Raw genomic sequence first — 14569 nt, 5'->3', positions numbered from 1 at the left:
GGTATCACAGAGAACTGAGTTCAAATCTCAGCTCTGCCATTTCCTAAATGTGGGAGCTTTTCGAGCCTGTCTCCTGGTATGTAAAATGGTAATTGAGAAAACAAAAAATTACCCTGCAGGAGCTGTTGTAAAAAATAATTCAAATATATGTGAAATTTCCAGCACAGAGGAACTCAGTATTACTTCAGTAAATGGTAGCTTTACTTATTAGCAGTACTTCCCAGAGCTTATGGATTTCCCTTTTCTAAAGTATGGACTTTTAGACACTATTATAATACCTTTCTATTTTACTGATCTTTTCGTAACCTGTGATATTTGAATAAGAGAAGCCATTAAGCAAAACAAACCTTGACACTCTTTTTAAGATCTCTTACTTCATTAAATTTTTATGTGCTAAGTATAATTGGGCTCAGTGATAAACCAGAGATTTATTAATAACCAAATTTCCTCTCAGTTTGAGAAAAGCGTTCCATATAAAACATTTTCATGTTTGAAGTCTATTTTCTGGTAAATCACCAACGCATGTGTCACATTTCAACCTTATGCCAAGTTCTGGCCTTTGCAACTTTTAAAACATGTCTCTGAAAGAAGAGGCCAAAACACTGGCCTCTGAATATAACAATTCCAAAAAGGCCACAGAACAGATTTCCTTAGGCCAAAAAACAGTTTGAGGTAAACTAACTGATCTAATAGTTCGCCAAGACCAAAGGAAAAGGTTCAATATCTTCTCACTGAAAGGTAGAGGACGGAAAGGTTCTTCTCCCCTTTATATCCTGTTTCTCCCCTTTATATCCTGTAAGTTCTCTTGTTTGCTTTCTAGCGGCTGCACTTGCTGGAATCCATTGAAGCCTCACAATGTCAGGGTTAACTACACTCTCCTACTTTCCCAAAAGCTCCAGCGTGAAGGAGAGGAGCACTGACAGGCACGAATACCGGAGTGGGTTGCCATTCCCTTCTCCAGGGGATCTTCCTGACCCAGGAATCGAACCCAGGTTTCCCACACTGCAGACAGATTCTTTATGGTCTGAGCCGCCAGAGAAGCCCAATATATATACCACCATGTGTAAAATAGCTAGCTTCTGGAAGCTGCCGTACAGCACGTGGAGCTCATCAGTGGCTCTGGGATGACCAAGAGGGGTGGGATGGGGGTGAGGTGGGAGGGAGCTCAAAAGGGAGGCTGTGTATCTATACTTACGGCTGATTCACTTTGTTGTACAATAGAAACTAGCACAACACTGTAAAGCAATTATACTCCAATAATACAATACAATAAAAGGCAAAAAAGTTATACCAAATATTGGTTAAGATTTGTTCTTAAGAAAACAAAATCCAAACCCTGATATTATGAAAGAAGCAAAGTCATCCTAAAAATAGATATGAATAGTGTCAAATTTAAATGTCTAAATTAAATCAGGAATCTTTTAAAATTAACTTTCAATCAAAACAATCTATGTCAGTTCCCACTAGTATTACTGGACGGCTGAGAAGCTGAATAAGAAATGAAAGAGGCCATTCATCTCAGTAACTTGTTTCTGGTCTTGTATGGGAGATATCAGCCAATGTAATTAGACATTAGACAGACTCTGCCTTTAAGTAGGGCATAGAAGCTATGGAAATAAAGAACTAGAAAAGAATGCCAAAAATATTAAGTACCAGCATGGAATTTAATTAAAATATTAGAGAAACTTGAAAGAGACAAAGTATAAACTCTTTCTAAACAACAATATGTACAGTTCTAACTGTTGGAGGGACAATACTTAATAGGTGTAACTACTGCTTAAGTAGGAAAAGTGACGAGTGCATTTTGGAGAAGGATCACTAGGGTTCTTCCAAAGACAAGCAAACAAGTACTTCTGTTGCTCTCATCTTTAAGGCTAATAATCACTCAAGAATTTAAGTAAATATTGTGCAAAGATCAGTCCAGGAAGGTACACTCCCTTCCCATTCTCACCTAAAAAAATACTAATATGACTTTTTAGAAAACTCAGATCCTAGAGACTTGTCCCAAATTATGTAATTTTTGCCCTTCCACGAATCTGTCCTCCATTTCTTGATTTCATACCTACCACCTCTGCCTTCTAGGAGATGTATTAATTAATAATACTCACTTTCACATGCACATTTCTTGCCTTGATTAGAAAGCAACAGAAGAGTAAGCAACAAAAGAGTAAGAAGCAGATGTCGGGAGATGACCTTCCTACCACCTGAGTGCCCTTCAATAATTTCCTTAGTAATAATGTGTGATACTCAGAGCTCACACTCTATGCCAAGCCATTTCCAGGTATTACATCTTACTTAATCTTCACAAGAGTTATAAGAGACTGGCCTTATTGTCCTTTCAGTAGATTAGGAAACTGAGACTTAAGGAGGTTAAGAAACTTTACCAAGGTTATACCTTGAAATGGTAAAGCCGAGATAAGAACCCAGGGAGCTAGACCCCAATAGCATGAGCTATTACCAACCACCTACCAGACTTCTCCCCCATGCTAACCACCTGTGATCTTTCCTTTCCTCATCTTTAAATCAGGACAGTGATACCTCTGGAGACAAATTCTTATGAGGGCTAAAATAGCATGCGGAGTACTTGGGTAATGCCTGAATCTATAACTGACAGTCAAGTATAGAGAGGACAGGCTGTACCCTGAGTTTATACACCCTCAAACCATGATGGCAGCTGACACTAAAAGTTACACACCAGGGATAACTGAGTGTTTTCTCATCTCTAACCAGGGAGCATTAATGAGTGTCTGACAGGACTGCTATGATGACTATAAACATAAAATTGAAGGTATTTCAAACTTATAAGTTGTTATAAAAATTACATGCATAATCAGATGGAGAAGACACTTTAATCATCACACCCCTGGAATTAAATACATGGTAGTTTACAGAAACAAAATATACTATCTGAAAACAAGTCATGAGTCAGTTCTGCTACTGGGAAATCTCTGCCCTACTGCACAGACCTTGTTAAAACCCTTCCCTCATCTGTAGGAACAGCCATCTTCCAAAGTCTGCTGTAAGGTTCTGACTTTGAGCATTCAGTGGGATATTAAGGTTATAGACCATCACAATATTTCAACTATTTCCTCTTTGAGAGATCAGTGAAACAGCTGTATAAGAATTTAATTGATAACAGAATTTAGAGTGTAAATATGTCACAGCATTATCAGATTATAAGATTCTAATTATTACCAACTGATTCAAGCCTTTTTCCCCAAATTCAAGTCTTATTCCCACATGCACTTAACTGTATCCATGTTTCTTAACATGGCACTTTCTTTCCTTACATAGCAAAGCTGAGATTTCCATTTCTCCCTACAAGCCAAATATTTCCTCTTCATAAACATGCTCTGAATTGTTAAGAGAGAAATTCACAGGGAACAAATATTGGCATGTAGTAAACTATACTTTGTATTTTGTTACTATTGTTGGCATTTAAACAGAAGGATGTCATGATAAATGCCTTGCCAGGAAAAAGCATAAGTCTTTTTAATCTCTGTTGATATAAATTCAATTTCTTTTACAATAATATTTATCACCCCCTTTATTACCTCTGGCAGGAAAAGTTTAAGTTCTATTCCCACATTCATATAAGCATGTAAGAGAGCAAAACTACCACCAAAAATTAAAAAGGGCTGAATAAAGCAGTATTTATTGAATAGAAGGGCTTCCCTGGTGGCTCAGAGGTTAAAGCGTCTGCCTCCAATGCAGGAGACCCGGGTTCGATCCCTGGGTCAGGAAGATCCCCTGGAGAAGGAAATGGTAACCCACTCCAGTATTCTTGCCTGGAGAATCCCATGGATGGAGAAGCCTGGCAGGCTACAGTCCACGGGGTTGCAAAGAGTCGGACACGACTGAGCGACTTCACTATACTATACTATACTACTGAATATAAAAAATACTATATTACTTAATACTACATACCCCAATTGAGTATCAATGAGTATTTACAAATAATTTCCAATCATATATAAGTGTACCTAAGTTTCTTCTAGATCCTTTGGGGTAATAAGATATTTCGCTTCAGTAACATGAAGTTTGCTTTTTGGTAAAGGAAGTATTGCCCTTTTGTGAGAAAGAAGAAACTGAAGTTTAAAAAAAAAACTGAGATGACCCAGAGAGATGGTATGGGGAGGGAGCAGGGAGGGGGGTTCAGGATGGGGAACACGTGTATACCTGTGGCAGATTCATGTTGATGTATGGCAAAATCAATACAATATTGTAAAGTAATTAACCTCCAATTAAAATAAATAAATTTATATTAAACAAAAACAAAAACCCATGTTGCATTCTAGGAGAATATATATATACTATATTTTCCTAAGTCTCTAGGAGACAAAGATGTATATAGTTCAGTGCTTTCTGATGATAGTCACAGATTATTTTTTCTACCTGGAAGTTTCTACTCACCAAGGCAGAATAAAAGTAAATTTGGTTTTTAAAAATCCAAATGTTAGTTTATAATGAGTGAATGTAGGCTAAAGTGGTAGTTACTGTCTTTTTTTAGCAAATCTAAAAAAAAAAACCACCCATCATTCTAAAGTTGAAAAAGTCCTTAAACTTAGATCAAGTGGAAACTATCTAACATACTCTCCATCAAGTGGAAACTGACTTTGAATGATATTACTCAAAATTTTTCAGTTTTACATTTTAGTTACGTGCAACTCTACTGTAACTACATGTTAGGCCTCTGAATTAATGAAACCAACTAGAGCAATTAGTTTACCTTTTCAGTGGGAACTGAGCTGCATTTGACTTTCCATGTAAACAGTGAAATTAAAACTGCATTCTAAGTAGGAGAATTTAATCAACCACAGCAGTGATTCTCAAACTTTCTCAGACATCAGAATCATCTGGAAGACTATTAAAACACATTGTGGGACCCCAGCCTCTAGAATTCTGCTTCTGCAGGCCTAGTATGGGGCCCCTCAGTCTGCTGCATTAACAAGTTCCCAAGAGATGCTGAAGAGAAGGTACCACTGCTCCGAGTGACTCCGAAAATCAAGATTGAGGAAGTAACTCACAATGTTCTGGATCTCATTCCCTCAAGTCCTCTAAAATTATCATTCATCTGCTTAAAAAGTTCATTATTAACATGAATGTCTTCAGGAAGGAATTCTCATCTCAATTTTATAAAGATGAAAGTAGAACCACAAAACTGACGACTGAAACACAGGGCAGTAACAAGAAATTCTACACGTCCAGCTGGCCCGTGAACAACATGGGGTTTGATCTGGGCAGGTTCACATATATGTGGGTTTTTTCCCCAGTAAATAACACAGCACTACATGATCCATGACGGGCTGAATCCACGGATGCAGAGCTTTGGCTAGAGAGGAACCATGGGTGTGGAGAGCTGACTATAAAGTTTCATGCCTGTTTTTGACTAATCTTCATGTTGTGCAAGGGTCAACTGTAAACAATTTTAATTTCAGAATCTGGTTCACAAAGATCTTACTATTTAGGATAAATCCACTACAAACTTACAACATCAGGCAGGCAAGCATTCGTACTGTTCATGCTGAGAATATGAAAGCTGTGGAACAGTGAGGATACAGGTCTAATCTAAAGCCACACGGTTAGGTAACTGAACCACCTCCAAGTCCCCTTCCTGCTGGTGTTCTCCTTACACAACAATCTCCCTCTACTGGGCCAGGACAAGCAGAGGGGAGCTACATCTGTGATACAGAGACTAGACACTATCAACAGTCCAGTGGACAACAGCATGTTCTGTAAAACCGACCATAAAAGCACTCTCACACCATGCAGGCAAACTTAAGGCTGAATGAAGTGAAAATGGCTTGGTCATGTCCAACTCTTTGCAACCCTATGGACTGCAACATGCCAGGCTCTTCTGTCCCTGGGATTCTCCAAGCAAAAATACTGGAGTGGGTAGCCATTCTCTTCTCCTGGGGATCTTCCAGACCCAGGGTCTGAACCTAGGTTCCCCCCCGCCCCCAGCCTTTGTAAGCAGATTCTTTACCATCTGAGCTACCAGGGAAGCCCAATTTAAGGCTAAAACAATTCAATACAGACAACTTTAGGTTCCAGTTGGTCCAATTTTACTGTTTCCCCTCTCAACCTTCCACTGTGGGCACCTGGATGGCTTAATGTTTTCTATGGACAACCAAGAGCCAGAAATTACTTCCTCTAGTATTATTATTTTTCTGTGGACTTAAATTTCATTTTAGTTTGTACTTTCAGGTGTAATTTTCTCCTTGACCCTCTAAGAACTTGAAACACCAAATGAGGTCATCTTTGAGCAAGCATCACCATAATGACGTTTGCTGAAACTGTATCACAATTTCATGTTACACATACACGCACACATGTGCTTTCCTCTCTCTCTGCCCATTCCTAAAACATTTTATCTTTGGTATTTTCCTCTTATTCTATAGGCTTTCCCCAAGAATATTTTTTTTCATTTTCATGGTTTAAAATACTATTCCAATGACACTATGATGACTCCCAAATTTAAATCTCCAGCTATGAACAAATAAATGAATTTGACCAACAGATTAAAAATGATTGATCACCCCATGCACCTCTGGTCAATTAATCTATGACAAAGGGGGCAAGACTACACAATGGTGGAAAGACAGTGTCTTCAACAAATGGTGCTGGGAAAGCCGGACAGCTACCTGTAAAAAAATGAAATCAGATCATTCTTTAATACCATACACAAAAAATAAGCTCAAAATGGATTAAAGACTTAAATGAGAGACTGGATATTATACAACTATAAAAACATAGGCGGAACACTCTGTGACATAAGTCACAGCAAGATATTTTTGATCTGCCTCCTAGAATAATGGAAATAAAACCAAAAATAAACAGGGCCAAATTAAACTCAAACACTTTTGCACAACAAAGGAAAGCACAAACAAAATGAAAAGACAATCCACAGATTGGGAGCAAATATTTACAAATGATGTGACTGACAAGGGATTAGTCTCCAAAATGTACAAACAGCACGTGAAGCTTAATACCATCAAAAATAATCCAATCAAAATGGGCAAAGACTTAGATATTTCTCCAAAGAAGACATAAAGATAGCCAAGAGGCACATGAAAAGATATTCAGCATCACTAATAATGAAATGCAAAGGAGGTATCATCTCACACCAGTCAAAATGGACACATGCACCCTAATGCTCATTGCAGCACTGTTTCCAAGAGCAACCTAAATGTCATCAACAGAGGAATGGATAAAGAAGATGTGTGTGTGTGTGTGTATGTGTGTGTGTGTGTGTGTATGTGTGTGTGTGTGTGTGCGCGTGTGCGTGCAATGGAATATTACTCAGCCATTAAAAAGAATGAAACAATGCTGTTTGCAATAACATGGATGGACCTAGAGATTCTCATACTGACTGAAGTCAGTCAGACAGGGAAAGGGAAATATATGATATCCATTATATGTGGAATCTAAAAAGAAGTGATAAAAATTAACTTATTTACAAAAATAGAAACAGACTCTCAGACTTAAGAGATAGAACTTATGGTTACGGGGGGCAGGGGGACAGTTAGGGAGTCTGGGATTGGTATGTACACACTGCTATATTTAAAGTGGATAACCAGCAAGGCCCTACTGTATAGCACAGGGAACTCTGCTCAATGTTATGTGGCAGCCTAGATGGGAGAGGAATTTGAGCAAGGATGGATACATGTATATGTATCACCGAGCCCCTTCACTGTTCACCTGAAACTATCACAACACTGTTAATCAACTATACTCCAATATAAAATAAAAAGTTTTAGAAAGGATACCACACACAAAGAAATCAAAAAGTCAAAAAGCCATAAGGGCATTAAAAAATAATACTATATATATAATTACTGAATAAAAATGATTAGTGGTAGTGTTACTGTGTCTCATTACAGACCCTCAAGGGATTAATTTTACATTATATGTGAAAATAGTTTCTAAAACACTATAACAGGGCAGATGTATATTTCCATTAACCAACAGTGAAGTCTCACAAAAAGTCTCACAAAGTCTCTCAAACTAAAATTTAACTAAAGACATTTACAACCTGTACTGGGGGTGGAGGGAGGGGGTGGGTAAGAGAAAACTACAAAAGTTGGGCTGGCTTTAATATTTCCCCAGTGGTAATCTTCCTTTAAAGAGAAAGCTAAGCCCATAAATGTATAACCAACTGGAACTGCTCATGGCCAAGCAAGTAAGGATCAAGGATCCTAGAGTCATATAACACTAGGAAATGATCAAAGAGAAAACTCATTAAAGCAGTAAATTTAAAAGAGACAAGAAAGAAGCAAAACATGTTATAAAGAACATAATGAGTGCAGGTTCTGATATGCATGTCACTGTGTTTTTAAAGAATACTTGCCAAAGCAAAGAAAAACACTCTAGATAAAAGTATCCTATATAAAATATCATAAAATAATTCTATCATTTTATTTATTTATTCATAGAATTTAAGGGTTTCCCTGGTGGCTCAGTCAGTAAAGAATCTGCCAGCAATGCAGGAGACTTGGGTTTGATCCTTGGGTTGGGAAGATCCTGGGAGAAAGAAACAGCAGCCTGCTCCACTATTCTTGCCTGGAAAATCCCATGGACAGAGGAGCCTGGCAGCCTACAGTCCATAGGGTCACAAGACTTGGACACGACTAAGCCGCCACCCACAGAATTTAATGCCTCTTTTGCCGTAAGCTGGACTATACGTGGAAAAGAGACATTAAATTCCTGACCCATATAGGTCATACTATTAAATATAAGAGCCAGGCCTTGAATGTACTACACCCTGACTCAAGCTACCATTCTTTTCATGCATCCATGTTTCCATCTGCATGGATCTGGTTATATTAAGTCCATAAATTAAAATTTAAAAGAATCTCTAAATTTTATGAGTTTATTTATGGAAGGTATCATGAATGTTAAGAATTTTCATGTTTTCAGGTTCTGGGGAAAAAAGCACATAAATTATCATCTGAAAACAGCGGGTTAATGAAACAACACTACTGGATGATTTCAAGTGTGTTGATCTTTTAGGACATTTCTAGAACTCAGAAATTACAGTTGCTATGTATGATACTGGAAGTTTTGTGAATTACCTGGCCTACAGTATTTTTTTTTTAAAGAATTTAATTTCCTTTTTTTAAAAAAAAGGAAATGAAGTTAGCATACAAATTCAGTGAATGTAAAAAAACACATATACAAACATCTTAAACTTTTATATCAACCCTTAAAAAGGCTCTATTTCTTAGCTGGTTTTTACTGCTTGTTCAAGTTCATTCTTCAAATATATACTTCAAATATATATATACTTTTCAAGATAATGTTCTGAAATTGAGAGAAACACACAAGCTAAAGATGAATAAACACAATAACTCTTTTTTGAAAACCTAATGAACTGGAAGTGAATAATTAAATATCTACAAAAGGAAGACCAAGAAAAAAAGCACATACAATTTCTAATTTAAAAGAGTCCACCAAGATCCATGGTAAACACTGAGGCTGAATACATTCTAGATCATCACATAACAGAAGTTGATGCTTCTCATCCCCTCTTCTCACAGCATTTTTAGACTCTATGAATTTAAGATACTCCAATGTGCAAAATGTTCATGCTTTATAAGACAGTGATTATTTAAGCATGCACGGTGACTCATGACTCACTGCCCCTATGTTATCCAGCTTTCTGTGTTGTGTGTACTAAGCTGCTTCAGTTATGTCGCGTTAGCTTTGCGACCCTATGGACTGGAGCCCACCAGGCTCCTCTGTCCATGGGATTCTCCAGGCAGGACTATGGGAGTGGGTAACCAGTCTCTCCTCCGGGAATCTCCCCCACCCAGGGATTGACCTACGTCTCTTGCATCTCCTGCACTGGTCGGTGGGTTCTTTACCACTAGCTCTACCTGGGAAGCCCCATCTAGTTTTACAAATAACCAGAAAACTGTCCCCCGTGACAGCTGCAAATGCAGAACTTTGAAATTACAAACTCAGATCCCCAAACTCACCTCTAGACACAATCACCTTTTTCCTATTTCTGAGTTTTCCTTTCCACAAATTAAATCTGTACATCTTCATTGTAAAGATGTCATGAAGAGTAACTCATGACTGAGGTATAATGAAGGATGTAAGATTTCACAGTTAAAGACTATATTTAAAGGGACAACAAGTACTATGGATATTTTACAGAATGAACAATTCCACATGTCCTTGACACTTACTATTGTCTCAAAGAAAGAAAACTTTTCTGCCTTTTTTTACTTCATTATAGATACTTGTGTTTCAACACAGAAGTGGATTAGTCATTCTCATTAATTTTGGGGAGGGCTGTCAAAAAGTAGAATAATGCAAATGATACTTACATGATGATGAATATTTTTTAAAATGATAATGAAATCTAATTTAACATTGTTCACAAGTTGAAGTTACTCTTACTAAGAATAAACCATTACCATACTGATTCAGACTGGCTAACAAGCACAACGTCCACTCTTTGATCCTGGCTTTAAGAGATAATGAAGAAGGAAACAACCCTTTTCCTTCACGTCACTCAATTTCAAAGACTAGGTCACATGCAACCCCCCAAATCTAAGTCTCTCTTAATAAACTATTATTGATCACAGTCATTATTTAAATTTTATTCTAAATATTCTCCATCTCAGAGGTAACATATTATGTGAGTTTAAAACTCGCTTGTGACATAGGTCTTCCTTATATTTTCTACTTTAAAAAAAAATTAGAAAAGGACAGTTGAGTTTTAACATCTGAAATCTGATAGAGAAGTATAAGCACAGTGTTAAAGATTTCAGGCTTTCGCACTGACTTGCCAGGTCACAGGTCCACTTGGTCATTTTATGTCCAGAGGCTTGCTTCTCTTGGATTTAATCTATCAAGCAGCAAAAACTGCACTTTCCTAGGTTCCTATTTAATTACTAACATCAGAAAACAGCAATTTGGAATTTTTAAAATTTGTTTTCTAAAAATAGAGAAGACTCTACAGAAATACTTCACAGATACATAATTTAGAAAAGCCTTTCAACTGTCAAGCTGGCAAGAATGGAAGGTAACCCAGAAGAGCAATGCTGCTGAGGAAACTGAACAGAACTTAAAACACTTACAATTCCAATTAATCTAGTATTAATATGTGGTTGTTAATCCTTAAACATGTCTAAATGTGTCCATGGTGCAGAAATTAAAATGTCCCTATACTCTGGGATTTTTCATCTATCGAATGTACAAAGAGAGTGCTTTTTCCTTTTAAGTTCAGAGTCCTATTTGTACGTCCCATCGGCGCTGACATAACTTAAAAATACACCTAGACTGGCAGACTACTGGGAAGTGCAACAGGGACAGCCAACAAGGAAGAAAACGACCCTGGCTCAGGAGCAAGATAATAAACACAACGCGAAGGCAGAGAAGCCACGAATGCAAGGGGCTGCAGGGAGAGCGCTGCGAAAGGGCAGTGAGAAGGTCAGTTCAAAGCAGACTGGGTCCTTCAGCACTTCCACATGTCTCACTATATGATTCAGCCAACTGATGAAAGACCATGTAACAACCTCTTACTGCTCCAGCTCCTAAACACAAACATTCCCTGCCTCTGCAGATTCTGAAATAAGAAAAGAAAATAATTGATAGAACCAACCACAGTCATTGTAAGTGGCTATTCACAGCGAGATTATCTGGAAATTGCAAAATATTAACATCATAAACCAAGCCCCAGAGACACATTTCATATAAAGTATATAATTCAGAATTTCAACATGAATTTTACATTGTTATTCAGATATGTTAATACAATTAATAGACTTTCTGAGTGCTCACTCTGGGGCAGGCACTGTCCTAAGTATTTAAGGTGTAACAATAAACACAATATTCTCAAGGAGCTTCTATTCTAGTGAAAAAAATAGGCAATATGTGGCATGTTTAAATGCACCAAAAAAAACCATAAAGCATTGTATTATGAAAATGAAAATGCTGTAATGATTACTTCATCTATAAAATAAGTAGAAATTATAAACTGAAAATTCTCTGGACTTTACTATCTACAATACCTGTAGTTCAAGAGTTTTCAAGGATTAAACATTCAAAGACTTCCTCCATTATTTCCTTAGTTGAAACCAAAACTAATAACTAACAAGCTTCTAATCCTTTTCCCTCCCTTGAAAATACTCCCTAACTGTTGCATTATAAATATTTCATGTGCACATTTTTAACGGATTTCACATACTATATTTGTCACAGTTTATAAGACACTCGATCTTGAACTATTAGAGGGCAGAAAAGCCTTCCCTCCCCTTTTTTCCTTCTTCATGAATTTAGCACAGTGTACAGTATTTAGAATAAATAAAGCACAATCTTGAATTACAAAAGGTATTTAAAAACCATTTTAGTTTCATAATGGTACAGAAACACCTTCTAACTTTACCATAATGACTGAGTTTTGTTCAAGTACTCTAAAGTTATAGTTTAGAATGTTCTGATTAATTAAAAATGGATCAAGATTAATGTTGTACTTGAAACTTAAGTGCTGCTTTTCAGACAGTCATGGAAATAGAGTCATGGCTTCACAGTCTAAGAAGATCCCATCCAAGTTGGATTATTTAAACTTGCAATAAATAGATGTATTTTCTTGGAAAAATATCTATTGTTACAGTAGAACTTGAGTTTCCTTTCTAACAAGATTGTATGATTACTCGTTTATATTGTTCTTTCCGCAGGAATTAACACACCCCCTGTTTGCATCCTGTTATTCACTTAGAGCTTCCCTTCGCTCTACTCTCCCCCTAACAGCGGGAGAGTGGTTTTCACCACACACAGAAATCCTAATCACTGTCCTCAAGCTCCACATTTCCCTGTTTGCACTTAGTATCTGTTTAGGTCATAATGATCACCTGAAAATTTTATTCTCTGTGTGCTTCCAAAATACTGCATTGCCTTCCTAGACCACTGGTGGTCTGGGGGAGACTTTGGGATTTTTCACTGATTATTTCACTCACCTTCCACCTAACTCTATTCCTGTATTGAACAACCCTACAGTAACTGCTTAGAGTACACATTTCACTTAACCTCAAGCAAACACACATAAGTCTTTCTAAAACTGTCTACATCTGGATTTGTCTTTCTAAAGACAAAGAAAAAATATTTAAGTTACATAGGGCATAAAATCAGATTAAATCATTGTCCTAAACTTATCTAGATTGCTTATAAAAATACAGATTCCTGGGTTCTGGATAAACCTAATCAGAATCAGCAAAAGAAAGGTCACATCCTAGAATGTGCATTTAACAACCTTTCCAAGTTATGCTGAGGCACACTTAAGTATAAACACCAGTAATTCAAAGGACCTCAAATGAAAGATACTTTGATGAAGGAATGACACTAAGAGGGTAATAAGAGCCTACTGTCAAATACACTGAACCAGAATAAAACATAAACTCACTAGTGAAGAGCCCAGAAAACCCTTTTTAACAAGTAACAATTCCATAATGAGCCCTGCTAAACTATGACATTCTTTATAAGGTAGATTTTGGAAACGCTTTTACTTGTGGGATTTAACAGGATACACATCCAATCATGAAAAAATATGTATAGATAGTTTTTAATTAAATATGCATATATTAATGTGTGTAGGCATATGTGTAAGCATAAACACATATACACACAGAGAGAGAGAAAGACAGCCTCAAAAGCAGTAAGTATTAATATATTAGTACTTAAATTGCACACTGGCTATCCTCTAAGCAGCTTCAATTCTGCCCCACTGCTTCTAAACAGGAAAATCCTACACATTTTCCCCCTCTCTTTAACATATAAGCTGATTGCCCATGAGGGAGGAACAGGAAACAAAAAGGCAAAATGATCATGTCAGTACATCTTTATCAGAGTGAAGGAATAATGCCTCCTTGTTTCTAGACTATAAACTCTCTAAGGGCAGAGACCACATTGTATGTGTCACAGACGCCCCATCACAGGTCTGACAGCACCGCATGTGAAGAGATGCTGAAGGTCAGGACTGCATCCCAAGAAGCTGGGAGTGCCCTTGAGGTTACAGTCGACAACAGGGGCTCCCAAACTTGCCACCACCCCAGTGTATTTGATTCCAATGCACTCAGTAAGGCTCAAGATCTGTTAGAAATGCCCAGCGGACAACTGATGCTGACCATCTGGGGACTAATAGTTTAAGAAGCACAGACCGAGGGAAAAGCCTTCAGGATTTTGCTATATATATGGTTCCCAGAAGACAGAAGTAACCGAGATGTGGTCTGCAAAAACAACAGAGGGAGTCTGGAAAGTTAGTTTCTAGCTCCTGCTCGCAAAATGACTGTACAGCTGATACACAGACACACCACTCAATATCTCATAACTCACCCCAAAGATGAAGGGTCTGGAAAATTCAAAGACTTTTTATACAGAACAGAGAAAATGTTAAGTATCCACTATGAACCTTTAAATATATAACCCTCCCTGAAATTATCATCCTGAAATCAGTGTATATTGCTCAGATTTGCAATCACTGAACTATATAGTTTTTTAACCCAAAATAAACGACATATGGCAGGCAAACAAACCTATAAATAAAAAAGATGCTCAGACTAAA

The 14569-nt window shown here is 37.3% G+C and overlaps 1 protein-coding gene and 1 non-coding gene across 2 annotated transcripts in view; one reads left to right on the top strand and one right to left on the bottom strand.

Moving 5' to 3' along the window:
• AHR (aryl hydrocarbon receptor) overlaps positions 1-14569 on the bottom strand; it is a 51273-nt gene that overhangs the window by 23502 nt on the left and 13202 nt on the right. The gene's annotated exons all lie outside the window — the stretch shown is intronic.
• Positions 3673-3745, top strand: TRNAW-CCA (transfer RNA tryptophan (anticodon CCA)). The gene has a single exon. It is a non-coding gene; the product is annotated as a tRNA-Trp (tRNA).

Source organism: Ovis canadensis, chromosome 4, assembly GCF_042477335.2.
Source record: "Ovis canadensis isolate MfBH-ARS-UI-01 breed Bighorn chromosome 4, ARS-UI_OviCan_v2, whole genome shotgun sequence".
NCBI lineage: Eukaryota > Metazoa > Chordata > Mammalia > Artiodactyla > Bovidae > Ovis > Ovis canadensis.
This window is presented reverse-complemented; position numbering and strand designations above follow the sequence as displayed.